Genomic DNA, 22,093 nt, shown 5'->3' with positions numbered 1-22,093 from the left:
AAAAAGTGGCAATTTCTATCTGAGCTCAAGATAAAATCAGCGACATCGAGGGATGAAGCCGTTCCTAACGGGTAAGCTAAATCTTTTTCTCATAAGTTTGTCATTTTTGAGTTAAAGCGGCGCATTAACTCATTTAGTCTCCAGAAGTCAGTTTAAATCCTTAGTAAGTTGAAGCAGCAGCAGATCGATTCCTGAAACCAGGCGTATCGATATCGTATCGATATCGTGTCGATATCGTATCGATATCGTATCGATATCGTATCCACGTGACGCAAAGGCTTGTGGTAAATTCTTATTCTGCGTATTTATGGCAGCTCTTCGTTAGCGTGGATTGACATTTTTATGATCATTTAGATCATATTTGGTTGCATTTTAATATGTTCACAGAATAAAGATTTTAGACATCATGACTCCAGTTACACAAACAGCTGAGACTTTCTGGTGGAAGATGAAAATTTGACATCAACTGTCTAGTCAATATCAATGTCTAGTTTTCTTTAAAGTGATCAGTCAATTTGGATTTTTGTATTTGAAAAATTATAACACAAAAGCAAAAACCAACACAATAAAATAAATAAAGTATCCGTCCATTAACTTTGCAAATGTTCTTGTTTTTATTAAACTTATAAAAGTGAATCTAACTGATGCATTTATGGACATAAAATGTTGGAAATGTTCAGTTTTGGTGCATTTTATTATGTGTAAAAAAAAAAAAAAAAAAAAAAAGATTTTTTAGTATGTTGAAAAAAAAAAAATTATCCAGTGTTCTGATTGTTGCGTCTACAAATTAACATCCTACCTTCTTAAACTCATTTCCTCACTGCAAAGAAATTAAGGAATATTCTATTTATTTTCTCAAACTTCTGCTTAGTTGAGCTGAAAATGACAGAAGTGTCAGAGTGACCACACTGAGTCCTGCAGAACATCTCCGTGTCTGCAGAGCCGTCAGCGCTCACTTCCTGTCTGACACCGCCACATCCTGCTGATAACTGCCTTTCTTCCCTCTGTCCCTCTCTCTCCTCGACGTGGCAGCAGATGCATCATCTCTGCTGAAGAATGACAAGCAAACAGCCAAGTCCCACCTTCTCTCAGCTCCTCTCACTTCGCTCTTTGGGGAAAGAGGAAAAGTGTCAGAGTCGTGTCTGTTTCTCATAATCGTCAGAGTCGGATTGTTGGAAAACTGCTGCAGTTTGTTGATCCAAAAGATCCACAATCTGAAGTTTATCAGTAAGAAATAATTTTTTTAAGGAAACGATGAGCTCAGAGGTCATTTATGGGCCAGAAAAAGAGCTGAGAATTTGAGCTCAGCGTTGTTTGCTGAAGACGTAACAGTAACCCAACGCTACAGCCCAGCGCTCAGCATCAGCAGCCATCCTGCACGGGCTTTAAATAGACCGATTGGACATCTGCTTCACAGAGAAAGAGGAGGAGGAGGAGGAAGGCGATGGCTGACAGCATCTCTGACTCCTCTCCTCTGTCTGTGCTCATACAGGAATTAAACGTGTACACACCCACAGATCAATGCGAGCTCTGCTCTCGTCTCTGCAGTTGTAATTTGTGTGTGATAATCTCAACGGCAGGCCTGTCGCTTCCGAGCTGGAGGTGTTGCTGCACACTTACAAGTTAGCAATGCATAAAAATGTCTGTGTGCATGAAAGAGCCGGCAGGTGAGAGCTCTAAGGGGGAAGTTTATTTATAATCCGTACTAATAGAGGAACCTGTTTTCACCTCGCTGTCTGTGGATTTTCCTTCTGTTCTTTTCTTACTTCCTCACTTTATGCAAGGATTCTTATACAACTCGTCTTAAAAGTCCAGAGGTAAAAGCTGAGAGAAGAAAATCTAACTGATTCGTCTACAAACATCCATCTGGATTCAGTTAAAGTGAATCTGGTTCGATTCAAATGCATATTTGAACACCAAGCGAATCAGAGACCGCTCCAAAAGCAGGAAGTGGACTACATTGCAGGGCATTCTGGGTAAACACAACCAAAGCTAACATGCTAGCCTAGCGCTAGTAGCAGAAATGGCTCCTGGTCTTTAGCCAAAAACTAAAAAGAAATCCTCCAACACTAAACTCTGACGCCTCCATCTTGTTTTATCTGGTGATGAAGGAAGTTGCTCTCAAGGTTTTAGTCTCGTTTCCTTCAGTGGTTCTTGGTGCAGCGCCCCCACAGGCCAGGAGGGGAACTGGCTGGTTTGACTCAGAACCACAGCAGCTGCAGGGGGAGCAGACGGTGGAGTTTTTATTTACAACCAAACTAGTTCTACCAGGCTATCGAAGGAAAACATTCTTAAACTTCCTCCTCGTCCGGTCAGACATGGACGGATTGTTGCTCCTGGTTTGGAAACCTCAGAGTTACACTCTTTGCAGATGACATTTTATCATATCTTCGAGCTGTTAAGCGGAGCTACGAACTGAGTTACACAGTGGAGCAGCTGGTCGCACTTTGCCTTGGAGCAGAACCAGGACTGGTTTAACCCAGAATGATAAAGTTCTCCTCCTGCATGTCTGGGCTCTCGCAGCGTTCTCTCTGAGGAGCCCAAATCTGTGTGTGAAGCCAACATCATGAAGACATAATTCATGATCAGAAGAAGCAGCTTTCTCGTGGGTAAAGTTGGTTTTCAATTCAATTGTGAATTAAGATAATTAGTTTATTTTGCTGTCGTTTCTGTAAGTCTGATGGTGGATCTGAAATCTGAGCTCAAACACCAAAGAGCTGATTCTCACTGAACCCATTACAGTTCTACTAAAATTTGTTTATTAAACCTCAACAGATCTTCCTCATGTTTTCCATCACTCTGAAACATTTGCTATCGTGCATGCAGCTCTGCAGGATAATGTTGCCCAGATCTGAGTCACTCAGAGAATCCTGAAATAAAAAATGTATTTGATGTAAAATGTTGGTTTTTAGGCTCGACTTGGTATCAAGTTAAAATCTGAATAAAAACAACAAACAGAACAAAGTGACATGGAGACTCAGTCAGTCTAGCAGGTTGAAGGCTAAATATCTTTGTAACCACCAGTAGAGGGCGCTTTCACAATAATCGGTTTTATGATTTAGAAAATAAAAGAAAAAAAGTTCTTTTTATTTTCACCAGCAATGAAACCAATTTTCCTGTAAAAGCTTTAAATCTGCAGCCTGCTGTTTAAAACCACTAAACCAATTATTAAAGATTAAAAGCAGAACACAGTGAGCCATATTCACCATCACAAAACCCGACACACACACACACACACACACACACACACACACACACACACACACACACCACACACACACACCACACACACACCACACACACACACAGCCAAACAATATCAGCATGATAAACACCTTGTACATCCCCCCAGCGTCTTTATTTCACTAAATCAGGCACATCTGAGGACAGACCTTGAGGTTTATGTCATCATGCATATGTGATATGTATTTCAATTCTAAACAAAGTCAGTTTATCTTCAAACCTCCCACTGAATACAGATTCTCATTTTACCTCCATCCGTTTGGGAAGCTGCTGCTGGAGATGAGAGGAAGGAGCAAAACAGGCGTGGAGAAGGATGTGGATGAAATGAGTATGGAGGGATTATTTCATAAACGACAGAATTTTCTTTTCTTTGTAAGTCATTTGATCCTGTCAAATATGCCTAAAGCCATACGCCCCCGCACTCATTGTCTGAAAAACGCTCCATTTAAGAGAATTGCTCCGGTTTCAAACAATGGGCCCAGAGGCTGGCTGAGCAAAGGGAAGATGAGATTTAAGAGGCAGAAACGCCCAGAAGAAACGTACGGCCAGGTGGTTGTTCGGTTGTTCATTGGTTGTTGTTTTGTTTGGTTGTTCGGTTGTTTTTGGTTGGTTGTTCGGTTGGTTGTTCAGTTGTTCGGTTGTTCGGTTGGTTGGTTTTTGGTTGTTCGGTTGGTTGGTTGTTCGGTTGGTTTTTCAGTTGGTTGGTTGTTCAGTTTTGGTTGTTCAGTTGGTTGGTTGTTCAGTTGGTTGGTTGTTCAGTTGGTTGGTTGTTCAGTTGGTTGGTTGTTCAGTTGGTTGGTTGTTCAGTTGGTTGGTTGTTCGGTTGGTTGGTTGTTCGGTTGGTTGGTTGTTTGGTTGTTCGGTTGGTTTTCGGTTGGTTGGTTGTTCGGTTGGTTGGTTGTTCGGTTGGTTGGTTGTTCGGTTGGTTGGTTGTTCGGTTGGTTGGTTGTTCGGTTGGTTGGTCACATGGTTGCATCGCAGTCTGATGGCCTTCATACATCTACAGCCGACATCAAAGGAGACAAAACTCTCCGTTCTCGTCTGGACACTCAACAAATTCATAAATCATCTCCATTCAAACCAGAAACTGATTTTAACTTTTTGATGGTTTAATTTTAAGCTTTTTCATCAAATACAATCAATTTATTCCTTTTGTACCTAAAAATCAGACCTGTTTTAGCTTTTGGGCATTTGCATTTTAGTCAATAATTAGCTGATATGTCCTTAATATTAACTTTGTGTTTGGAAATCATTTTTATCCAACTTTTACTGGTTTTTGATCCAAATGTGTTTTTTAAAAGTTTTCATCCACAACAACTTATTTTATTTCCGTAAATTTATTTAAAAAATTAAATTCATATTTCAGCTTTGCTACATAAAAAATGGTCTAGTTCAAGTCTTTTTCTCTTCATTTTGAAAACTATGACTCTCTAAGAGTCCCAGTCAAAGTCCAGATGTAATCCAGGCAAGAAAACCAGTTGAAACTTTTTGATTTGAATATTTGAGACGATTTTCTGTTTTGACTTTAATTTATTAGCGACAAAAACATGAAACTCGGTTTATTTATTCCTGTTGTGAAGAAGAAACTGTGGCTGATTCCCTGTGTGAGAGTGTGTGTGTTTCACACTGTGTGTGTGTGTGTGTGTGTGTGTGTGTGTTTCACACCGTGTGTGTGTGTGTGTTTCACACAGTGTGTGTGTGTGTGTTTCACACACAGTGTGTGTGTGTGTTTCACACCGTGTGTGTGTGTGTGTTTCACACAGTGTGTGTGTGTGTGTGTGTGTGTGTGTGTGTGTGTGTGTGTGTTCAGTGTGTGTGTGTGTTCAGTGTGTGTGTGTGTGTGTTCAGTGTGTGTGTGTGTTCAGTGTGTGTGTGTTCAGTGTGTGTGTGTTCAGTGTGTGTGTGTGTGTGTGTGTGTGTGTGTGTGTGTGTGTGTGTGTTCAGTGTGTGTGTGTTCAGTGTGTGTGTGTGTGTGTGTGTGTGTGTGTGTGTTCAGGTGAACTGAGTCATGCAGACAGGAATAAAGTCAGAGTTTTTATCTGCTGCTCTTGGTGAACAAACTAAACTTTCCTCCTTAACAACCAGGAACTAATCAGACCCAAACATCTCCGTCTCCGTGATGCGAGTGAAATTATCCTCTCAGCCAAACCTGGCAGCTCCGTCTGCCTGTTTTCTGGGAGGCCTGACGAACGCGGCGCTCGGAGCAAACGGAAAGCCGGAGAAACGCTTGGCAGCGAAAAGTCCGAGAGAAAACGCAGAGAATGAGCGATTGAACCGGAGTGGGAGAGCGAGTGGGCTGTGGAGAGAGAAAAGAGGAAGAGGAGGAGGAGGAGGATATATTTAGAGCCGCTCCTAATCAACTTCTCCGTCGGTTTGTGTCTGTGGGGGAGAGAGAGAAGTTCAGCGGTGGAAATCAATATGAGCCCACTCACCGAGAGCAGAGAGACGGTTTCTGCTCTACATCTACTCTTCATCACTTCATCCGATTCATCAGCAACTTGAAACATTACGGCAAACAGCGGGGCCCAAGCTGTGGCCCGCGGGCCGTTTGGGACCCTTACAATAACTTTATGTGGCCTCTGATTGGAGCCGATGTGATTTTGTACTGATAGTTTATGAATCACTGAACAGATTAAAAATTTGCTGCTGGATCAACCTGCTGGTTCTGGTTCTGCATCCAGAACCAGACATGGAGAAGCAGCATTCAGCTTCTATGAACCACAGATCTGGAACAAACTTCTGACTAAAAGCACCAACAGAGACACATCAGCTGCTTTGAGTAAAAACATGAACATCTCATGATCTCTGCTGGAACAGAAGAGCTGAGAAACGTTTACACATCCGCAAGTATGGACGAAAAATAACATGAACATGATCAGATTATTCATAATGCCAACATCAGATTTTCAAATGAAATCGAGGGAAAATCGATTAAACTTTGAGTTTTAATGGATTGTAAATTGCAGCTTTGATATGATGCATAACTGTCTGAGATATCGATAGATATGACTAAAGGTCAACCTGCGCAGGTGGCAATAAAACGGCATCATAGGGGCTCCAGCTAACATACAGTAGCCATGCGTTAGCTTCTTCCACCGGCCCAATTCCTGCACAACACCTCTCATTAGCCGACCATCGATCCGGCTCTGTGTAGCCCACACGGAGAGAAAAGGCAATTAGAGCACTGAGCAAATGATTGTGTGAACCGCTGATCGATAGGTAATCATCACCTGAGAAGGACAGGGGATCAGGGGGAGCGAAGGGGAGCGAAGGGGCCAAAGGGTGAGTTTGGGGTGAAACTGCGCTGAGGACAAAACCAAATAAACAAGAGCAGAAGCAGGAGAGGGTTGGAGGAGGAAATCTGGGCGTCCATGTTGCTTTAAAATAATCAGGAAAACCAAATAAAGAAGGAATTTAACTCCAAGTTTCTACGGCTCTCATTGCAACGCTCATTAAACCTGAAAATGTTCTTCAGGTGGCTGACTTTGTAATTGTCTTTATGTGATGCAGAAGGTTCAGGTCAGAGGTCATTATGGTCTCTAGTTTCCAGCTGGAAGAGCTGAAGCTGCTCGTTGACTCTAGATCTATAACTAGACTTCCTCCTTTTGAAGCCTCTTCCTACATACAGATCATATTTTATCCAAATATATGATCTTTCAGGACATTAATGCCTCTGCAGTTGAACCCTTTTCCCTTCAGGTGTTGCTTCTGGCTGCAGGTAATTAAACTGGTCTGATTCTTGAATCCAGTGCAATGTTTTTTTTAGTGAAGCATTTAAACCTGAGCAGAACATCTGAAGTCTTTAGAGGATGTAATTAGTGTGTTACTCCTGCTTTATGCCTCACCTTTAGTACCTGCTGCTGTTGGCTTTGGCATTTGTTAACTACATAAAGTAATAACCTAAAGCATGGCCCGTTGTCTCTTTAGCTTTAATTTTCCTCATAATTGATTGCCATATAGACTGAAATGTCCATTTAAAGGTCAGATGGTGAACTTGTGACACTTTTTCTCATTTATTAAGTGTATTCAGCTGTAATCATTTCATAAAAACTGCAGGAATCAGCTGTTATTGAAAGCCACGTCGTCGGTGAATTAACTAAAGAAAGAGGCATGTGGGAGGTGATTTTTCCCATTAGTCTGTCACTGAAAGCAGCTTTTAAAGACAGAAAGTCTGAACATTTCTGTAAAGAAACATAAAAACTGTTTCTTCTCTGTGTGTTCGTTTGTTCCAGCGATAAATGTTGTGTTTCGTCACGTGTGCAGGAGGTTATAAAAGTTTTGGACATACTTTAGCAGGAAGTACCCGAACTTTCACTTCCTTTCTGGCGCAGCAGAGAGAGGTGGCCTCATTGCTGCCTGCGTGAATCCGATATATTTATTCCCGCTCCTCTTCTTTGGTTTCTTTCTCTGTTTCATTGTGTCTCACTCCCACTCTCTCTCACCCTCTCTGTCCCAGCGTCTCCATTTCATGCACTTCGCCCAATTTCCTCTCCATCTCTTTTCTCTGTGTGAATAGCATAAAAAGCATTATGCACCACACTGATTCACTCATATCATGAATAAAATAATGGTACCACTCGTAAAGGGTCTAAAACAGGCATTGACATGTTTTTATAAAGGCAGGTATCAGTAGTTTTCAGAACCGAGCCACCAGTGACTCATTTTTTTGGATTTTAAAATCAACAGCCTGCAGATCCTTTCCTGCAAACTGCATTTTAAATTCATGTTTCTCCAAAAATGTACACAGATCCCATTACTGCCATGAAGAACTGAGTATCAGTTTGTTGGTGACTACTTAAAACCAGTCCAAATATTTAATCTTGGCTCCAGAAGTGAAAACGATCATAGAACAAACATGTTTCCAGTGGATATCACAAAATTAACCAGCTGTAACGTAGAACTGGATCTACCGAGAAGCATTTGTGTTTCTAAAAGGGAAAAAATCTGGGAGTCGTAAACATACAATGAAAAGAACTAAATTTTTCTGAGAATAAAGCCAAAAAGTAGCAGATAGAAAAAGAAAAGCAGGGGACCGATAACTGAACCCTGTGGGACTCCATGATGAAGTGAAGCAGCAAAATACACAAAATCACAAAATTTAAATTTTCCAAACAGGATTTGAACCACTGACACCCAGCAAACTGTCAAAAGAGACGAGTTTAATCTAAAAACGCAATAAAAACCTGATCAGATCCCAAAACCAGCATTAAAACTCTTCACTTCTTCGTTTCGTTCTGTGTTGAACTTCAAATCCAGACAGAAAACATCTAAATACCATGTTCGACTGAAAAGAATACAATTTATAATTCTACAAATACTGAAAACAAGAAGATCCAAGAAACTCAGTGGAGAACTGCAGATTTACATGTTTTAATTTCTTTAAAAACTAAACGATCATCAGAAATGTGAAAAGTAAAAACCAACCAGCTGCTCCCAGTCCTCCCATTAACCTGACCGGTTAACCAAACATTCATGTGTTCGGACATGGAAATCAAAATCCCATCCAACGAAGGATGTCTTGGCTTATTGACTCAGTAAATCTCAAAGTCCAACATCGAAAGCTTTGGCTGCCGTCCACTTTTAACTGAATGGGCCAGAAATGACTCGCTCCGGTCCAAAGTGCGCCATAAAGTCCAGTGCACTGATGCCAAACTGGCTTTAGAGATTCCTCCATAAAACTGACAACTGGAACTAATGTAGACAATAACCAGCTGACCGTTTCCATATGTTCACAGGCTGCCAGAAGTTTCTCCATTCGGCTCATTCAACAGGGAAATTTATTCAAGCGCATTGCCAGCCTGTGGAGGGAGAAATATTCTCTCCCCAAACTAAAGAGATTGTGATTAGAGGGAAATTTAACAACGTGTGCAGCTGGAAAAATGATGGATCCCATAAAGACGTTCCACATGCTCGTTCTGATGGTCGTGATTCTGAACTGATCTGCTTCATCCAGGTAACAAAACATCTGATTGTCGAAAACCTCCACTAAACTGCTTAACCCGGTTTGAAATACTCAAGTCCAAAGATTTGAAGCAGAAGTAAATCTTTAGTTAAAGAACATGATGAAGAGCGAGGAGTACCCGGAGAAAACACAGGGAGCGCGCAGGGAGACGGGCAGACGGAGCCGGCTCAGATATGATCCAGAACTAACATCTGGATCCAGATGAAAAGTCCTGACATCTGGCGAACACAAACACATCAGAAAACTGGTTCTGGGATTTAATCTGCTCTGCTGATCTGATACTGAACCACCACTGCAAACCAAATGTATAAAAAAGCTATTAAACTAATGGGATAAATTAATGTGTTCATAATTAATTACCACCAGAATCTCAAAATATCTCAAAATGAAATTTTTCTCATTTTCTGTTTAAATAAAAATCAGACAATCTGACAGAAAACTGGGATTGTAGCTCCAACTGTTTCCAAAGAATCTTTTTAGATCTGAAAAACTGCATAAAAGAACCGAATTAAGAAAAAATGACAAAAATCTTGTAAAGATGTTTCTGGACATTAGAAAAGGCAAAAGCATTCTGAGTACAAGTGGAAGTATGATTTCAACAATTATTCCATGAAGAATCGTACAAAAGTACTTAATTTCTCACATTTATCCAACATTAATATGCTGAATAAACATTCCTTAACATCATTCATCCTGCAGATATGAACCGAAATATCAACAATGCTGTTGATATTCACATAAAACTTCTGACCGGCTCCACCAGTCTGGGGAATCCTGCCGCCGAACAACGGCTCTCTGCCTCGAATGACCTGGTCATTTGTACCGCAGGGTCAGAGGTCGAGTGAAGCAGCGGCCAATTTAAGCTCTGCAGATTTGGCACAAAGAGGAAACAATCTCAGGTTCATCTGGGCACGTTGCTCCGGGGGCCGCCGGGAGCCACAGGGGGCCGCTGGGGGCCGCCGGGAGCCACAGGGGGCCGCTGGGGGCCACTGGGAGCCACAGGGAGCCGCTGGGGGCCACTGGGAGCCGCTGGGGGCCACTGGGAGCCGCTGGGAGCCGGTGGGGGCCACTGGGAGCCACTGGGAGCCACTGGGAGCCACTGGGAGCCGGTGGGGGCCACTGGGAGCCGGTGGGGGCCGTTCGCTTCGCCTGCATGTTGTTTACGTCCCGCTACGCTATGAGTTTTTATCCAGGTTGTTGCTTGAATATACGGCGACCGACATGTTTGGATGTCAGCCGCTGCTGCGGAGCCGCCGGTTCACACACACAGTCCTCGCTTTGCAGTGGGGGCAAAGGTCACCGCAAGCCGGCACACTTCATTTCCCAGGCTGCCGTGGGGCTGGTGAGGGCACGGTGCTATGTTGTTCACCGGCTTGATGAAAGCGGTCCGCCTCGCTCTGAGTGCGTGAGTGTGTGTGTGTGTGTAGGTGTGTGTGTGTGTGTGTTCCCTGTGGGAGAGGTGGCAGGTCAGAGATGGGTGTGTGTGTGTGTGCGTGAGTGTGTGTGTGTGTGTGTGTGTGTGTGTGTGTGTAGGTGTGTGTGTGTGTGTGTGTGTGTGTAGGTGTGTGTGTGTGTGTGTTCCCTGTGGGAGAGGTGGCAGGTCAGAGATGGGTGTGTGTGTAAGTGTGTGTTATGTTTTCTCCGGCTCAGGATGCCTGGCTGACAAGTCAAAGGCTCAGCAGCGTCTGCAGCGAAGCGACGGACGGATCCGTCTCACGATCTGGACAGGAAGTGTGTGTTTGTCCAGGAAGACAAACCGACCCTGATGATGCTGTTCAAACTGCTGGACCTGCTGTCACGTCTGGTTTCAAAATACTCTAATAAATCCAGTCAGGTTGAACTAAACATTTTAAATCTGATGTTTTCCATCCAGTCTGAGCTGGAGATGTTCAAACAGAGACGAACCCAGAACGAGTCAGAGGAACTGAACAGAAACTCAAACCAAACTCTGCACACAGATGAGGAGGATAAAAATATGACAGAAATCCAGAGGTTTAAAAGGGATAAGTAAAAGCAAAGGAGGAGGATCAGCAGAGCAGCTAACAGCTCCTGATGACATCATCTGTGATGTTTGGACATGGAGCTGTTAGCATAGCAGTCATCACACTCACACAGCAAGTCTGCAGTCAGAGGCCTCAACAGGTTCACTTCAACACTGACTGCTCCTGGGAATCCCCCCTCTAAGAAGAAACATTTATTTCTAGCTTTAATAGAGTAACCATAACTGATCAAACTGATCGAGACTTTATGTTCTGTTATCAATCTAAATGTGATTAATTACATCCATCAGAGCAGAGCTGATAAAATAAACGGAGCAGCAAACAAACGCGGCGACGCGATGGGAACTTCCTGTCAACACTCATCACCGCCGCGGACGAGCTTCCACACACACACACACACACACACACACACACACACACACACACACACACACACACACACACACACACCCTGCTGCAGGCAGGGCGGAGCAGCAGGGAGGCCGGCTTCCTCCCATCACATCATCCAAACATGTTAGCAGTGAAGTTTGAGCGACGCCCCCGAGAGCGAAGCGATCATCTGGTTCTCATTGCAGAGGAATCCTCTGCCCCCCGCCGGCCCCGTCTCTCTGCTCTGCCTCCTAAAACAAACAACCGGATCGAAAACAAACACGCAACATCACAAATGACAGTTCTTTCTGCATGGACGGTGTTTTCTCCTGGAGTCGTGTTTCCGCGGGCCCGCTCCTGCCTGTCGGGTGTGAAAATCCGACGACTCTCCGTTTACGACCAACACACTCCGACTTCAACGTAAACTGATTTAAGGTTGAACGAATGAAGCCAAGCTGCGGTTTTCCTCCGCTCTCTGGGGTTTCTCTCTCTCAACTCGTCTTTTCACATGATTGTGCAACTAAGAACTGGAAGATTTTCCAGGAACTGGTTGGGAAGGAAAACACAATCTGGATGGATGTGTTCAATCTTAAAACAGTTCTTTGGTCCAGATTCTGCTGGAGTTTATGAAGTAAACCTGCTGGATTAAATACAGCCGTTTATTTAGTTACTGGCTGAATTCATTACATTTTTTTTACCTAAAATCCCCCAACTCAACGTTTACACTCAGATATTAAACCCGACACAAAACACAATCTAGAAAAAACCTTTTGATGAAGTTTTGGCTGCAGGAGCAAGTAATTTATTTAAAAAATATTTATTTCACACCAAATGACTCATGATCAACTACTGGCAAAAACCACGAAGAAGACGACGACAGGAAGTGGTTAGATGATGACGGTGCTGCACGTTTTCTAAAAACTGATGATTTCAATGAAGTTTCATGGAAACATCTGCAATTCGACTTCAGAATATCTGAAAGTTTTGTGACAGAATGGCAGCTTGTGCTGCAGCTGCAACACGCCTGGTTGCAGCACACGCCAGAAAAAATCAGAAATTTTAAAATTTATCTTAGAAATTTGCTATGGATAAAAAAAGTAAAAACTTCTTTGGAAAAATTCTCAGGTTTTTTTTCTAGCAAATTCTTTGACTTTTCAAACAGAATTTTCCTAAATTTTTGTAGATAAAATTTTGCAGATAAAACTGAAATTAAAAAGCTTCTGAGTTTTTGGAGGATTTAAATGTGAGGAGGAAGACGTCTGGGTCAGAACTGCGCTCCAGCTAACGCTGCATGCATGCATCAACGGATCTTTAATTTTGCTCACATTAGCAGCATTCTTCTCCTGATAACACACACGCACACACACCATGTTGCTCCTAAACGAGGAGTGTGTGTGTGAATAAATCAGCGATGTGTCCAGCTGGTGGTGGGGAATCAGAGAGTCGCGTAAATTTCTGAATGGCGGCGCGGCCGGATCATCTGGAGCCTCTTCTAAGCTGATACATGTGTTTACCCAGCATTTAAATCTGGGGAGCAAAGCCTCTTCCTCCTCTTCCTCCTCTTCCTCCAGTCCAGCAGCAGGCGGATCTGATCCGACATCAAAGACGAGAGGAAGAGCAGCGATCCGTTCAAACCTTTTTAACTTCATATCCTCCACACACACTCAGGGGTTTCTCAACATTTCCAGTGCGGCGAAGAGGCTCGTGTTGCATTTAAAGTCCGCAGGCAGGCGGAGGGAGGGGGGCGGACATGTTTCTGGATGTTCAGGCCTGTCACCGCTCTGCTGCGGAAGAGGTGAAGAGTACATCTGTCTGTTTCTTCAAAGAAAGCCTCTCCAGACCCAGTTCTTCTCGAAAGCTGCAGCTTTTCAATCAGCCCTTCCTCACCACTTCCTGTTCCCTGTGCCGATTTTCCTTATGCATGCGCACGCATAATGCCCCTTATTGGATTTACAGATGAAAATAGAGAGAAAAGCAGGGGGAATATTGCCAACGAACAGTTGTGACACGGGTGTGTTCTGGTCTGAGGTCAGAGCCAGAGCAGCATGAAGCAGGAAGCAGCTCCCGGCGCCTGATCCGGAGTCAGTTCATCTAATATTAATGCTGGATGTGGCGTTCCTGGGAGCGCAGCCCGACCCCAATACAATTACAAGCAATAAACAGCAGCTCTGCTTTAATCACAAGAGCAACGTTTACATGATTAATGCAATAAACTCCAATCTCATATCGCTGTTCCGAGCCGAGCCCAGAACAGTGGCAGCGTTCTGATTATGCACATGATTATGTTGATTTTTTTATATTACCTCTTTTCATTTGGTTTCCTCACAGACTCCTGGATTCCAGCTCGGTGAAATTTCCTCCTGCGTCTCCACGGTTCCTGCAGAGGGAGGAGGAAGAAATGTTTTCTCTGCTCTCCACAAATCAAAACCCTTAATGCATGTCTGACTTGTTCCCAGTTCCAGTTGTGATGGTTAGTCAGGGCCGTGGAGTTTAGAAAAAAAGGATTCAATTTCTTAACCCTTTCAAACTTTTCTCAAATTCTATTTTTCAATTTCTGATGCTCAAAAGTTGGAAAAATAAATCTCATTTTTTAACTTTCCTACCCCAATGCAAGGGCCCAAATACACAGTAATACTAAACACACTTCAAATAAAAAAACTACCTTACAAATAACTTGTCAGCAAGTTAAAACATTTTGTTGGAATTCAACTATTTTTTAAATATTGTTGCAAAAAAATTGTTTCAAGTCAAAGTTTAATGAAGGCGATGGCTCCACTGGTTAAAGAAATGAAAAACACGGGCAGCAAAGCCCCGCCCCCATCGTAGCCCCGCCCCTAATGTCGACCCGCCCCCTAAAATGTGTTTAAGAAGACCTAAAAACACATTTTTATTTCTTTCAGTTGGATTTTAGTGTGGACTTTGACTAGGCCGCTGTATGTTGAGGGTGATCATCCTGCTGGAAGCTGCTGAGTCTCCCATCGACTCTGACCTGCCACCCTGTCCCGCAGCATGATGCTGCCACCACCATGAGTGGGTGAAGCTGTGAGGAAAGAGGAGGAGAGTTTGGAGGAAATGTTTTGAGGTTCATGTTCAGCGTCTGAAGGATTTCTGAAGTCTGCTGACTAAGACATGCGACCGTTTTCTACTGCTGGAAGGAGAACTGGGTCCATCCCAGCTCAAACTGGAACGTCTCCTCCTGCTGCTGCTGCTGAATCCAGTCCATCTCTAACTAGAACTGCTTTATTGGATCGGCTTTCCTCCCAGCCGGCCCTCATCCTCAGCGGCAGAGATCTGCCGGCCGTAAATCCCGATCCAACCCGGATCGCGGCACGCAGCCAGGAAACTCCCTGCCCGGCGCCAGAATCCGACTTTCTGCTGCGTCTCCTTAAAGATGGCTAACGAAGGATGTGGTGAACAGGTGTCGCGTGCCGCTGGGAGGATGCTGATGGTTGGACGTGTTCCCAGCCTCGCCTTAACGGGAGAACCGGTGACAATGACTCGGATCGGCCTTACATAAGTCCTTCAGCGTTCTCCACTGAACAAGCAACTTACTGGACCTCCTGGTGCTGACGTGTGAAATCTCCTCTAATAAATTTACAGCAGGAGAAAAACAAAAACTGAACCTGCTATTTGCACCTCGGCTGTTATTGATTCAAGCTCTATGTTTGGAAGAGAAACCGGCCCACAGCATGACAAATACACAATAAAATGTCCTCATTGACCAGAGCTCACATTTCTATTAAAACAGACACAAACAGGTGAAATCTGTGGTTTTTTACTGAACAGAATAAAAACCCGACATGTTTTAACCAAAACCAGTTTATGCTGAAGTGAGACCTCCTGTTTTTCTAGACCAGCTTTGTGGGCTTCAGTGTTAGTTTCATAAGTTATATTTAAGAAAATCAAGAATTTCTCATTTCAATCATGTCATTTATTTGTAGAATTTTATGTTTTAGGTTTTAAAAACAAGATTTGCACATTTTAGTTTTTTCTGAGTCGTCTTGTTATAAATACATTTTTACTCTGTTGTCATTTCTTGGAGTTTTTTTTTAACTCTTTTTACTTAGGCATTAATACTCCAGATTTAGTTTAACATTCCCAGATTAAATATGGGATTTTCCTTTAATTTTCAGCGTCACTGATTTTTACTGAATCAAAACTGATTTCTGAACATGTTTTCAGGAGGAACCATCAGCTGCTGACGTTATCAGACGTTTCCTCTTGTTGCGTTGTCATAAAATAAAAACAGGACAAATAAGAAAGTATTCTAGTTTCTGCCTGCTGCTGTTATCCTCCGAGTCGAGCACTCGGCTCCGTCTCTCTCTCTGATAATCTCCCATTAGAACCGATCCGGCTGCGCAGGCTGTGTTTGCTCCGACCCGGGCGGATGTGAAGTGTGTTTGTATTATCTGGTGCTTTGTTTTATCCTGTGCGTGTTTTTGTTTCTTGTTTTTTGAAGTGCTAATCCTGTTGCTGGGCCTTTATCTGGTGATCTTCTGCCGTCTCTCCTCTGGAGATGCAGCTTTCCACTTCATGGTCGGGAAAGCTCTCCAGGTGAGCTCTGCAGGAAATGTTTCATTTGGCATCAGGCAGTCAGGCTTCATGTACCCTGCAGGACTAGATGGACCTTTGGAAATGAGACTCATATTTTTCTTTTTATATTTTATAGAACATAGTGCCCACAAAAAGTATTTACCTCCTTTTAGCGTTTATAAATCAGTAACAGAAACCCGGCTACAGGGAGAGTTGACAATGAAGCACAAGTTTCAGGTTGAAGAATAAAAACTTCAGGTTTGTTTCTGTTCAGTCATCCCACGTCCACGAATTGATCTGCTCTAAGAATCTGCCACTGTTTGGCGTCATAATGAAGAGCTGCGAGTCATCTGCATGTTCATGGTACAGTTTGAACAGCGAAGTGAAGCTGCAGTCAGTTTAATCTTCCTGCCGTCTGTTACTAGCTGTGATAACGCATATGTGTGATTTCTCTCCATACATGAATCTGAATGTAACTCAGTCGGACCGGAGCCGCGCAGGTGACCCAGAAAATGGAATAAAAAATCAAAATGTAGGCAAAGATTCTGATATTTACAGATATGAGGATAATGATGAGAGAGAATACATCGCAGAACATCACCAATACGCCGGGTTTCCACAGCCAGGCAGCATTTTATCCAACTTCCTGCTTCCAGATAACAGGAAGTGTTTAACACCCGAACGCCGAGGTCAGAGCAGCTTTAAAGATTGACGATTCACAGAGAGACGGTTTAAAACCCATCATTTCCTCACACAACGAGACCCAAATTTATTTACAACATCGATAAAAACGTAAAATAGGCTGAGAATAAATTTACTTTTCAATTTAGCTGCGTAATATAAACCTGTATGCAGCAAAACCAGAAAAAGGTAGAGATATTTGGCTTTTGGGTGAAAATGGTGGAAATATAAAAGTTGAAGCTCTAATGATAATACATGATGACGTAAGTTATTCAGTGGATATAGACAAACTGCTGGAGACACAAACAGGAGGGGAGCGATCACTGGCTAAAAGAGGAATATAACCATAAAACACAAATTATATGAAAAATGTCATAAAACAAATCATAAGCAGAGAAATGATTATATATATATAAAGAGCAAACCTGCTGCAGGTTCTGACCTGAAACTCCCTGCTGAGTAAAACAAGCAGGCAGATTTTTACGTCTTTACTGGGATCCTGGCATCGTTTAGACTGCAGCGTTTATATCTGAAGCTTTCAGTTCAAATAGCACTAAAAACACTTTCAGTGCCAGTGGAGAATGTTTCCTTTAACTTTATACTTTAGATCAATAAGACACATTAAAAAGTTAAATGTTTATCCTAAACTCAAACTTTAAAGTTGTTTATTCTCCAGTTGGATGCCTTAATGCAATAACCTGCATCAGCTAAAAACATTTAAATAAAATTAGCATCAGCAGCTCTACCTGCAGCGATGATCATTGATTAGCTTTGCCTACATGCTAGTAGGAGTATTAACGTCGATAGGTCAGTTTCTTTTCACCTGGCAGAAGCTGGCATTGATTTTAACACCAAGTTTTAAACTCAGTCATTAAGTCCAGAGCAGCGGCGCTGCAGGCGGCGGAGCTGCTTCAGTTCAACAACTCCAACTCCTAGAGTTGGGTGAGAAAATGCAAAACTTTCCCGCAGCCAGAGAACTGATAGATTTTTCCTCCATTCATGATGTTTTCCAACTTGCCAGAACTTTCTTGAATTTTTTTGGCATGAAATAACTCAAATGCAATAGAGCAGATGCCAGCAGGAGCCGGAGGAGGCTAGCCTGTGTTTTCAGGGTGGCGTCTGGGCGAAGCTAACCCGACCGCTAGCCCTGCCTCCCGGTTCCCGTCGCTCAGACCTGCACTGTCACCTGCCTCATTAGAGCAGAAACCCAGAAGCAGCATGCAGGGGAGGAAACTCACACGGCCAGGCAGGGAGATGCTGCTGCGGCGGCGGCGGCGGCTCTCTGATGTGTGTGTGACAGCGAACCGGAGCGTGTGTGTGCAGCAGAGGGTTTTGATTTTCCTCTTGTTAGACAGGGGAATGACTTACGGCCTTACCATTGTCTGTTAAAAACCCCAGGACCCTCCATCTGTCTGCACACAGCGCGTCCAGGAAGCAGCTGTGAAACTACGATTCAACTGATATCTGCAGTTAAAGACCTGCCAAAAGCCGCTGCGCTCTGCCAATATCCACATTTTTACATTTCATCAATTTCATGCTAAAAACAAAAAGCCACAGTTCAGTCCCCGATTGTGTTCTTGGCAAAGTGGAAAAAAGGCAATTATGAGAAAGAAGAAGTCTGCTACTAAAACATGGAATTATAATATTAATGACAATGACGAGGCGCCGGAGCAGAACGCTGTGGAATCTGATTAAAATGACACATTAGAATCAGTTCAGGTTCAGGGTTCCAGATGCACACAGCCAGCGCAGCGATTAGCAGCTGCACAGCAAAAACACGTCAGGCTGCAGAAAACAGACGCAGTTATGATCCTCTCATAATCCTGCTCAGAACTGAAGGGAAACAGAAGCAGCGCCGGTTCATGAAGCTTCATATCAGAATACAGCATCACAGTTCACAGCAGGCTCTGTGTAGAAAACACAACCATGTATTCTGTTTGATCTTTTTTATCCCAATTAAATGCTTCAGACACTGAAAACAAGATTTCATTCATTAAGGAAACGAAGCCGTCCAAAGCAACCAGGCACTGCAGGATTAAATAATCCAACCTAAATCTCTGCAGCTTCAGGAGGACAAACCGACCACCTCTCTACTCCCTGCTACATTCTCCTACTACTCTACAATTCTGCACCATTGGCTGTTTTGTCAGATTCTCTGTTTTTATTGATATTCATAAAAACATCATCTAGTCTGGCGTTTAGCTGAGACATTTTCCTGGAGAAGCTCAGCTGACCGACTGCTGACAACAACTCATTGTTCTCCCTCTATAAATGATGGACCCGGGGTTAATCTCTGTGTTTAACCCCGTCTCTGTCCCAGTCAAAGATACCGGCTGAGACAGTCTGGAGGAATCGGTTCTATTGGCCCCAAAATGTCAACATTTGTTCCACTTTCAGCTGCTGACCCCAAACCAACCAAACCCTTAGAGCAACCTGTTCCCCTTCTGGCCTGTGGGGGCGCTGCACCAACAACCACTGAAGGAAACGACACCAAAACCCCTGGAGACACTGAGAGCAACTTCCTGTTTCACCAGATGAAACAAGATGGATTTTAGCGATTGGAGGATTTCAAAAACCAAGAGCCACTTCTGCTGCTAGCGCTAGGCTAGCATGTTAATGTTGGTTGTATTTACCCAGAATGCCCTGCACTGTAGTCCACTTCCTGCTTTTGAAGCGGACTCCGGTCTGCTTGGCGTTCACATTCAAAATAAACCTGAGTTCACTTCAACCGAACCCAGTCTGAGGACTTGAGGCCAGAGGTCAGAGGTCAATTAGAATTTAAGCCTCACCAAACAAACCAAAGTTTTCAGGCAAATGACCAGGAGTCGGTTTAAAACGGACCGAACAGGGTTGGTGGGAACTCTACCGGTCTACATATTCTCTCTTTCTTCTTGTATTTTTTAAATCAGCTCAGAGTTTCTCTGTCTGTCGTTTCTCCACAGAAGTTACTTTTCCTGTTTTAACTTTTCCTTAACATAGAAAATATTCCTGGACGGGAAAGCATCAGTTCACAGGATCAGCAAAATCACAAGAAAATGAACATTCATGCTTGTTAGGAGGCTGGTTTACCATTTCAAATCTGGATTCAATATGAAGACAAAGTCAAAACAACTGTTTATGGGAACTAAAGGCATCTTATTCATCCCCTGTCAGTTATAAAACATTTTGCAACAACCCAGCTAGCGGAGAAAACCAAACTTGTGACTGAATCAGGTTTCTCCACCCAGCTGCGTTCATCACTTTCAGCCTCGCTGACGGAGAAAGATGTTTCCCAATCTCTGGATCAGAACCTGAACCCCCTCCGCCAGAACCAGGCCGCGTCTGCTCTTCATTACGGCTCTATCAGTCCCACATGGGCGGCTCCAGAGCTGCTTTAAAGGAGATCTAGTTACCCAAAGGGTCAAATTTGTAGCAAACCTTCGGATGAGCGGAGTTCAACAGCCCTGACATCTATGACATCATCATTACCCGCCCTGCTCCAGAACCTGCAGGCGTTCAGACCGAAAACACAGCAAGAGCCCGTGCTGCAGCGAGTGTGTGTGTGTGTGTGTGTGTGTGTGTGTGTGTGTGTGTGAGAGAGAGAGAGAGTCTGCTGACCCTGCAGGCGAGAGGAAACAGATGCTTTGTGAGGGAGTTTACACAAGACCACAGGATCAAATCCAAGCCACAGGCAGGAACGGCTTATTGCTCAACAGCACTTAAACCCAGCAGAGCCATGTGAGGAGGGATTTCTGCCTTCAACCCCACCAAACACACACCCGGGCTTTAACTACGCCACATTACACCGCACATGCTGCTCGTTTTTAATCTCTGCACAGGTTGAAATGTTTCACTCACTTCTCTGCCCAGACTTATAATAAATAAAACCTCGAAATGTAGAAAATCTGATCGATGTGTCAAACTACAAGGCCTGCAGAGAAACTTTTCCTCTTCACAGTTACATCAACTGGAGCAGCTTTTTATGAAAACAGTAGTTTTACTACGCTGTTGTTTTTTCACTTTTGCTAAATAATTAAATAATAAATAAATGAGTCATTTTATGATGAAGTATTCTGGATTCTCTACTCACTGAGTGGAAATCAAAACTTCACCAGACAGACACCTGCAGTTTTAAAGTTTCATCTGCTTTTAAGAAACTGATCTGGGGAAAAAAAGCATTTTGCCTGATTTTGTTATTTTTTGTATAAATTATTTTGGTCCTTAAAATAGAAACATTTCTTCGTAACCTTGTATTTTGGCCCGTCTGATGATGTAATTTCTAAATATTCAAAGACTGATAATTTGATCAGTAACTTTGTACTTGAGTAAACTTTTCATCAAAGTTTTTTGTTACTTTTACTGGAGTGGAAATATGTTGAAGTCGATCAATTTTTATTTCCTGTTCCTAACAACAACATCATGATAGTCATGACACTGAACACAGTCAGTCTTCAGTCAGAGGCAACTTCACAATCACTCAGAGACAGACTGCTACAGAAAATCCTATTTTTAATCTAAGTGAATTAAATGTTCTAATTTGTAGTAAATTAAACAACGGAGACGGATGGGAAACAGGAGCGCCCGGAGCGCCCGGAGCGCCTGGAGCGCCCGGAGCGCCCGGAGCGGCCGGAGCGCCATCGGGTCACCTGGGAGGACGGGCAGGTGGAGACGCTTCACCTGTTCAAGAACTCGGCTGATTCCTGAACTTTACATGATTAATGTAACACAAACTTTCCTTCAGCTGAGGAGAAACCATGTTTTCCTGACACTTTCCTTTGTTCCCAGAGTCTTTAGGTAATTAATTCATCATCTGAATGTTTTTCAGTCTCAGGTTCAGCAGACAGTTTAAGTGCCTTTTGATTGTTGCTTCACTTCACGGTTATGACAGTCGCAGTTTGAATCTGTCCAGCTGGGAAAATGTTTCAACGTAAAGATACAGAATAGAAGCTATAAATGTGAAACTTTTAAAAGTTTATCCAGACAGATTCTGATTAAAGTCCTCAGTATGATTCAGACGAGAAACGTAATGGATCTGCTGACAGACGGCCCACAGCATCACCTTTTATAGCCCAGATCGTGTCATACAGCACTGTGATGACAACATTATTTTAAAATCAAAATAAAGAACTTAAATCTGGAATAAAAGGTTTCAAACAACTAGAAAACTGGAGCAGATCCAGAACTTCACTGCTTTTCAAGCATAAAATTATTTTTTTTAAGTTTTCAGAAAGTTGTTGATACTTAATAACTTAATAAACACCAGACTGGCTTGTAACTTAAATAAAAAGTTACAAGCCAGTCTGGTGTTTTATGTATTTAGGAGTTG

The 22,093-nt window shown here is 43.0% G+C and overlaps 1 protein-coding gene across 1 annotated transcript in view; it reads right to left on the bottom strand.

Annotated features, from left to right (window-relative positions):
- Positions 1–13,933, bottom strand: part of celf2 (cugbp, Elav-like family member 2) — a 207,809-nt gene extending 193,876 nt beyond the window's left edge. The window contains exon 1 of the mRNA XM_055020784.1: positions 13,878–13,933. The gene's annotated coding sequence lies outside the window, so the exon portion shown is untranslated. The remainder of the gene's footprint in view (positions 1–13,877) is intronic.
- Between the last annotated feature and the right edge of the window lie 8,160 nt (positions 13,934–22,093).

This window comes from Poeciliopsis prolifica, unplaced genomic scaffold (assembly GCF_027474105.1).
Source record: "Poeciliopsis prolifica strain line A6 unplaced genomic scaffold, Auburn_PproV2 SCAFFOLD070, whole genome shotgun sequence".
Taxonomy (NCBI): Eukaryota; Metazoa; Chordata; class Actinopteri; order Cyprinodontiformes; family Poeciliidae; genus Poeciliopsis; species Poeciliopsis prolifica.
Note: the sequence above shows the minus strand (reverse complement) of the source record. Positions and strands in the feature narration are given on the sequence as shown.